Below are 8,055 nucleotides of genomic sequence, written 5' to 3' on the forward strand. Positions count from 1 at the left end.
TACCCAATATGATAAAAGAGGAAATTCATATTGTACAAAAAACACTGTAGGTTTAACCAGTTGATTGTTGAAGAAGTGTTAAGTGAATTGTAACAAAGTCCAAAAACTCTATTTCCTACTATTTCTGACCACAATTCAAGAATATTATTTAGAAATTTTAAAAAAATGGATATCCAAAATAAATCTTTCTACCAGGGACTGTTTTAAAACTTGGGTTTACAGCTTTTGATTAAACTGAAAATAAAAACTGATATTACAGACGTTTTTGCAATGAAGAAATGAGAGTCTATGTCAGAGACTGCTGTTTTTCTGCCAATAGTCACTTTTCTTCTTTAGTAATAGAATTCTTGGTTGAAAACCTATGTCATCTTCCCTTATAGATCATTAAGGTGGAAATGGTATTTAAGAAATCTTTTCTCTATTTTTTTTCCCCTTTGCCTACAATGTGGACATTTAATCTGCAGCTGTGGCAGTTTTATGAGAACTTTGAAAATGGGTATTAAGGATGGTGGAGCAGAAATTCAGAACAAATACACACCTCTCCTGATTTTATGGAACAGCCATAACAACTCTGGTCTTCCTGCCTCCTGTATTTCTTTATATAAAAATGAAAATAAACTTATTTATTGCTGCTGTTGTCATTTCCTTGTTGACAAAATTATTAAGGATATAAAATCTTGTATCTGGATATGGAGTGCTGTGGGTAAAATCTCAAATATCACATTGCCTTAGGGCTATGGAGAATGAGTATCTACCCATCTCAGACTTGAAAATTGAAGATTGTTTTTATACACAAGACATTTGGTTAGACTCCCACTCTGTCTCACAGGCATATCTTGTGCCAATCAAGACTATGATATTAGGGGAAATGATAGGTGTGACTCAAAATGTGTGTGTTGGATGTTTCTGCATTCAGTAATGTCCTGTGAAGGAAATTTAGTGTCAAGTTAGCTACAGAGACTGCTTGCAGAGATTGAAAACAATATTGCTTTGTTAAGGGATGCAGGTGCTTAATCCAGATTGATGGTAAATTTAAGAACTTTGATCCTTGTGGGATTCAGAATGCCAAACTGTCTTTAACTGAAATCACTTACAATGATTTAAAGTGGCAGCCTTTGTACTATGACTCCCTGTCTTCATGGGGTAACCTTATGTAGTAAGTGCTCTGTAGACCCATTGTTGCAATCTTCCTGATCTCCTGGGCTGGATGCTGTAGGAATGTCCCTTGTGTTGGTTATGTGGGTCCTCTGTTGTAATTGGGTCTTGATTGCTGTTGCCCTGTTCATGCTTTGGATCGACAATCAGGCTGGTTGACTGTGAGCCTCCACCCTGACCACAGCATGCAAACTGCTTTGCCACTGACATCTTGAGGTGTCTTGTTGGGCTCAGTTACACAATCTTCCAGATCATCTCAGCTGTGTGCTCCAGGAATGTTTCTTGTGGGTTTTGTGTACTCCCTTTTGTACTCAAGGCTTGCTGTTGGCCCTGTTGTGGGTGGCGTTAACCCTTTAGGCTGGGTGACTATAAGGGTAAATCCCAATCACCATGCATGAGACACTGTGCCGGGGCTGTCCCCTGTGGCAGGGTTGTTTCCAGCAGGGTCTGGTGCCTGCCAGAATCTCCCTTGTGGTTTGCTACTTGTGTGACTAGTTGGGTTGAGCAGTGGTATATTCTGAAGCCCACCACTGGTTGTATTGGTTCTGGGTCCAGTTGAGTGTGGTTCAAGTACTGGTTGCCGTCACACATTGTGTTGAACTAGCCTTGGGCTACCATTCTGCTGCTCCCATGATATTTACTGTTTGTGTCTGCATCTACTGGATCTGCATGTGCATGGAAGGGAGTCAGTCTGCGTAAAAACGTTGGCTACTTCCAGCTTTGAGATGTGGGCAGGTCTGAGGTCTGCCTCTACCTGTCAGCTACTATGCTTCCCCTGAGGTTGCCTGGTCTTCCTCCAGAGTCTTCTGAAATTAGACTGTAGTATGAGCCCAGGCTAGCTGAGTAAGAGCCCAGGCTAGCTGTAGTATGAGCCCAGGCTAGCTGTAGTATGAGCCCAGGCTAGCTGAGTTAGAGCCCAGGCTAGCTGTAGTATGAGCCCAGGCTAGCTGAGTTAGGGCAGTGGGCCCCCTACTTGGGAATCACACATTCAGGCACCGAATGAGGGGAAAGGAGCTCCTGTTTCAAATCAAAGCCCCTCAGTCTCTGCCAGTCTCCAGTTCTAGTTCCCACTAAGGGGGCACACTGCAGGTTTAGGTTGGATACAACCAGCCATCCTTTCTGCAGGAACAGGCTCAGCTGCCCTGGACTCAAGGTGATAGATCTAAAGTATTTCTTGTTAAGGATGTTATCAGCCCAGCCTGTAGGAGGGGGCTGTCAGACTTTAGACTCTGAGGATCTCACACTTTGAATGTCCCTGCTCTAACTACTCTCCTATCCCCCATGGAACTGTGCACAGCAGGGATATTTGGGACTTGGAGGGCTAATCCAATCTCCTTTTGGAGTGGGGCTCACAAACTGTAGAAGACAAGTGGGCTCTTCCTGGTGTAACGGGCTGAACTCAAATGAGTGTCTGGATTTGCCTCCCTACAATATAGCCACACAGCACAGCACTTCCCTATCTGGCTCCCAGGCAGAAGCCTCCTTGGGCCCCAGTCTGGAAATCATAGCTCTGCGCATCTTCCCAGCATCCCTGCCTCGTGCTGCTGAACAAAACAGGACAGGACCATGGGTCAGCCCTGCACCTCACTCCAATCTCTCTGCGTGGCTGGTCTGCAGGGTGGGGCTTAAAGTCCCAACTCTGCTTGGGCTCTGTACCTAGTAGGACAGCACACAAAGTCTGGCTCCCTCCCGCTGCCAAATGCAACAGGATGGGGCAGGCAAAGTAGCTTAGTAAGTGTGGAGGGGCTTTGGCTGTGAGCTCAAAGTGGAGGAGACTGGTCCTGTTTTCCAAGCCACACAGTTTAGTCACTGTTTTGGTCACCACCAAAAGCCTCCCCAGGAAACAGGGCACTTTAAAGTCACTGCTGGGTGCAGCCAGTCTACCCCTCTACAGGGCCTGAGTATGACAGCATGACCTCACTGGAATCTGGAGTGAACTCCCCAGTCTGGTGGTGTAACTTTAGGAGTGCTCTTTCCCTGGGAGGTTGCAATTTGAGTCCTCAGGCAGATCAAATCCCCAGACTCCCACCGCCATATGCCGTGTGAGCCCCTCTTCTCATCTCTCTTCCTCTGAGTTGGGGATCCCCACATGGGGGGTGAGATCCCACCTTCCAAGGGCGAGGAAATTCAGTAGCTGTGGTATCCCTCTGGCTTTTCAGTACCGCCATACCTGTGTGAGGGGGCTCTTCCTTTCCACTTCTCTGCCCTTCTTGCCAGTTTCTATGTGGCTTCTTCTGTACTTCTTGATAATATTATTTCATATCAGCTAGTCTTAAATTGGTTTTTCAGGTTTATTGCTCTGTAATTTAGCTGTAAATCTGGTGTGGGCCTCAGAGCAAGTGGGCTCAGTTTACAACTACCCCACAGCCATCTTGGAATCTCATCATATTTCTGTTGGGCAGTGCTGATCTACTTTGTTCACTACAGCTGAGAAGAAAGCCATTGAAGATTGGAAAGTCTCTAGACAAAAGAAGGCAAGAGCTCAGAGTTAATTTAACTTTTCTCTAATAATTTGTAATCCAATATAATTGTTTATCCAGTAGGAATAGAGGTAGTTGAAGAGAGACTTGCCTTAGGTACTGGGAAGTTTCCATTTGGCAAGTCTCTTCTTTGTATCCACTTTCAGTCTAAAATCTATGCAGTATATTAGTTTAACATCTGAAAGCCTACTTCAAAGCTATTGATGAGCATGAAATTTAAGCAGTACAGTGATGTTCCAGATCCATGTAATTTATTTAAATATTTTTAAATATACAAAATATTTAAATTCAGCCCTGGCCAGTTTGGCTCAGTAGTTAGAGTGTCAGCCTGCGGTCCAGAGAAACCCAGGTTCGGTTCCCACTAAAAGGCACGTACCTCGGTTGCAGTTTGTCCCCGGCCCTGGTTGGGTCATGCAGGAGGCAGCCACTTGATGTGTCCCTTTCACATCGATGTTTCTCTCTCTCTCCCTCTCTCTTCCTTTTTCTCCCTCCCACTCTATCTGAACCAAAAAAATGGAAAAATGTCCTTGGGTGAGGATTAAAAAACAAACAAACAAATAATTAATTAATTAATTTGGCATTTATTTCCTTAAATACTATAAGGCATTCTAATTACTACTAACTGCACTCAGAAATAAAAATTATGCTGGATATTGATTATAATTGTAGTGACTAAGTTAACATAGGCATACATCTTGAAATCCAGAATTATAGTGTATTTTTGCTTCTCTGTACTACATACCTATTTTAAGTAAATTTAGTCTCCACCCCATTTATATGGTAATGGCCTTGCATTATTTGCTTCCTTGTTTCCTTTCCCCTACTCCATACATTTTATAAAATAATAATAACTACCATTAAGACTACTAGGCATTTAATATGTGTTATGATAAATTCATTAAACAGTTCTATGACAAAGGTAGAATTATCTCCCTTTAACATCTAAGAAAAGTGACTTCAGAAAGGGTAGTAATTGGTCTATGAGAACTCTAGATATTTAGGTTAGAAACAACAGAATTAATAAATAAAGCTGCATAAAAAAATGGTGCCCTGGTCCTGGCCTGATTTGCTCAGCGGTTAGAGTGTCGGCCCGCGGACTGGAGAGTCCCAGGTTTGGTTCCCGCTAAGGGCATGTACCTTGGTTACAGTTTGTCCCCAGCCCCGGTTGGGGTTGTGTGGGTGGTAACCAGTTGATGTGTCTCTCTCACATTGATGTTTCTCTCTCTTTCCTTCTCTCTCCCTCCCGCTCTATCTGAAGATAAATGCAAAAATGTCCTCTGGTGAGTGTTAAAAAAAATAGTAAAGAGGAAATTCTGTCATTTCAACAACATGAATGAACCCGGAGGACATTATGCTAAGTGAAATAAGACAGAAAGACAAATACCATATAATCTCACATGTGAACTCTTCAAAAGAATAGTTGAACTCAGTAACAGAAAGTAGAGAATGATAGTTATCAACAGGTTGGGGGATGGTTAAAGGGAAGATACTGAACAAAGGGTACAAATGTCAGATACAAGATGAGTAAGTTATGAACACATAATGTACAGTATGGTTAATAATGTATACTTGAAATGTGCTAAAAAAGTAGATCTCCAGTGTTCTTCCCCACACACACACACACCACAGTGATAACTATGTAAAGTGATGTTAACTAGCTTGATTGTAGTAATCATTTTACAATGTATAAATAAATCAAAACATCATGTACAACTTAAATATATCCACTTTTGTCAATCATACCTCAAGAAACAAAAAACTTGGGAGTGAGGAAGAATGATGGGAAAACGTAGTAACTAGGTTACAAAATGCTCAGTTTAAAAATATAGTCACTCAAAATTCTGAGACATGGAAGGATAGTCACCGAATTGTTAACAGTGATTGCATCTGGAAGTAGATTATAGGTGAGCTTTTCTAAAGAGAATGGTGAATATCAATGGGAACAGCATCAGCAAACCTGAGGAATGGTAAATAAATAACTGACAAAAGCAAATATTATTTAAATATTTTTATTATGAAAGTTTAAATATACAAAAGATACAGAGAATAAGAACCTATCTATAAAACCTGACCAGCTTTATCAAATTATAATTGACCATACTTGCTTATATTTTGAAGAAACAAATTAACATTTGCATCCTTTCCTCAATCTCATTATTCGCTGTCTCCAGAGGTCACCACTGTTCTGAATTTGATGATTATTTCCATGAATGTTACGACACTATTTCTATATGGTATTTAGCAATGAAAATAAGTGCTGACTTGCACATTTACAAATGTTATATAAAGTGGTACCATGCCATACAAAATACTCTCTGGTTCAATTGGGGGGTTTGTCCACGTTGATAGAAGTATATCTAGTTCCTTCATCTTAATTTGGGTTCTAATTTATATTCACCCTAATGGTTATTGTGATTGCTTTCAACTTACATTCTCACAAACAATGCTTAAGTGAATCTTCAAGTACATCTCCCTGAACACAAGGAGAGATTCTACAGAGGTTTAAGTGTGAATTTGTTGCGTCAGAGTATCCACATCCTCAACTTTACTAGATATTGCCTAACTATTCTGAACACAACTAATTTCAAATAGCATTCTACTAACATTCCTATTGCTGTTATATTTTTTATCATTGGCAATGTAATGCTTTTGCCAATGTGATGATCTTGAAATAGTTCATTGACATTTTGTTTGCATTTCCCTTACTACTAGTGATGAATATAGTCAATTATTGTAATATCCTCAATTCTATCCTTTCTTTACTGGTATGAACAATTATTTTTTTGGTTATTCCTCACATGAGAATATTTTTTCCATTGATTTTTTTTTTAAGATAGAATGAAAGGGAGGGAGGGAGAGAGAGAGAGAGAAGTAGAGAGAGAGAGAGAGACATTGATTGGTTGCCTCCTGCATGACCCCAAGCGGGGCCAGAGATCAAACCTGCAACTCAGGTACATGCCCTTGACCGGGAATCAAACCCATGACCCTTCAGTCTGCAGGCTGATGCTCTAACGATTGAACCAAATTGGCCAGGGCAGAACCATTTTTTTTCATAGGCAAAATTTCTACAAATATATAATACCCAAGAATTTTCTTGCCATTCTTAAGAATTCATACTACACAGATGAATTTCAGAACAAAATTGTAAAAATAAAAGAGGAAAGGGCCCATTCAGAAATTTTGTTCAAAATGCAGTAAATCTGTGAATTAGGAATAACTGGTAACTTTTTAATTTTCAGTCTAGACTATATAATAGTCCTCAATTTCATTATTCTTTAGTTTTCTGAGTGTGAAAATCTATGCTTATATTTAAGTATTTACACTCTCAGCCTCTGGAATTCTACTCCATGAGAAACACGGTGTTTGTATTGATCATCATTGTCTCTTCATGCCTAAGACAGTGAAAGTACCTGGCAAATCGTAGCTACTCAATATTCAAGTAATAAATGAATATATAGTTTTCTTCCCTAAGTCTCCTTCTGATTTCAATTTTACAATCACTGGATTAACATATTTATAAATATTACACTTTTTCCCTACAGCATGAAATAGTTTAAATGCTTTGAAATTACCTAGATTCAGTTATACAACTACCTGGACATGGTGCCTTTTTTTTTTTTTATCCTCACCCAAGGACATTTTTCCATTTTTTGTTCAGATAGAGTGGGAGGGAGAGAGGAAAAGAGAGAGAGAGAGAGAGAAATATCGATGTGAAAGGGACACATCGAGTGGCTGCCACCTGCACGACCAACCAGGGCCGGGGACAAACTGCAACCGAGGTATGTGCCCTTAGCAGGAACCGAACCCGGGTCTCTCTGGACTGCAGGCTGACACTCTAACCGCTGAGCCAAACTGGCCAGGGCACCTTTTTATGGAACATGAAATTCATAAACCTAGTATAAATTTCTAGGTTTATGAGTTTTGATTTGTTGTTGTTTAAAGTTAGTTGTGATGCTCTATGTTTTTCTTTATCTAAATGTAAGCTCTGTATTTGTACTAAATCCTCATTTTAATTGGTTTATCCCATTCATCCTCTCTGGATACTTCCTAAAACTGGTTATAAGTGTTATATTTCTACTACTTGTGTCTATATTGATTACTCACCTAGAGTACAAAGACATCACTTATGTTCTAAAATTTTTAGGTTTCCCAGTTCTGACTTGTTGCTTCTCAGGTATGTTCTAATTGTCTAGCTATGAGGGGTAAGTGGGTTAATATATGTTGAGTATGTAGAACAATGTCTGACATAGTAGGCACTCAATAAATGTTAGCTATCATTATTTACTGAATATGTGCTATATTTAATGTACTATATGAAGTACTTTATGTGAAAAATATGTATCAATTTACAACATATACTATTTCATTTAATACATCTCTAAAATACAGTATCCTTTATTATCCCTATTTTATTTATTTT

This window comes from Molossus molossus, unplaced genomic scaffold (genome assembly GCF_014108415.1).
Source record: "Molossus molossus isolate mMolMol1 unplaced genomic scaffold, mMolMol1.p scaffold_m16_p_21, whole genome shotgun sequence".
In the NCBI taxonomy this organism is placed as follows: Eukaryota; Metazoa; Chordata; class Mammalia; order Chiroptera; family Molossidae; genus Molossus; species Molossus molossus.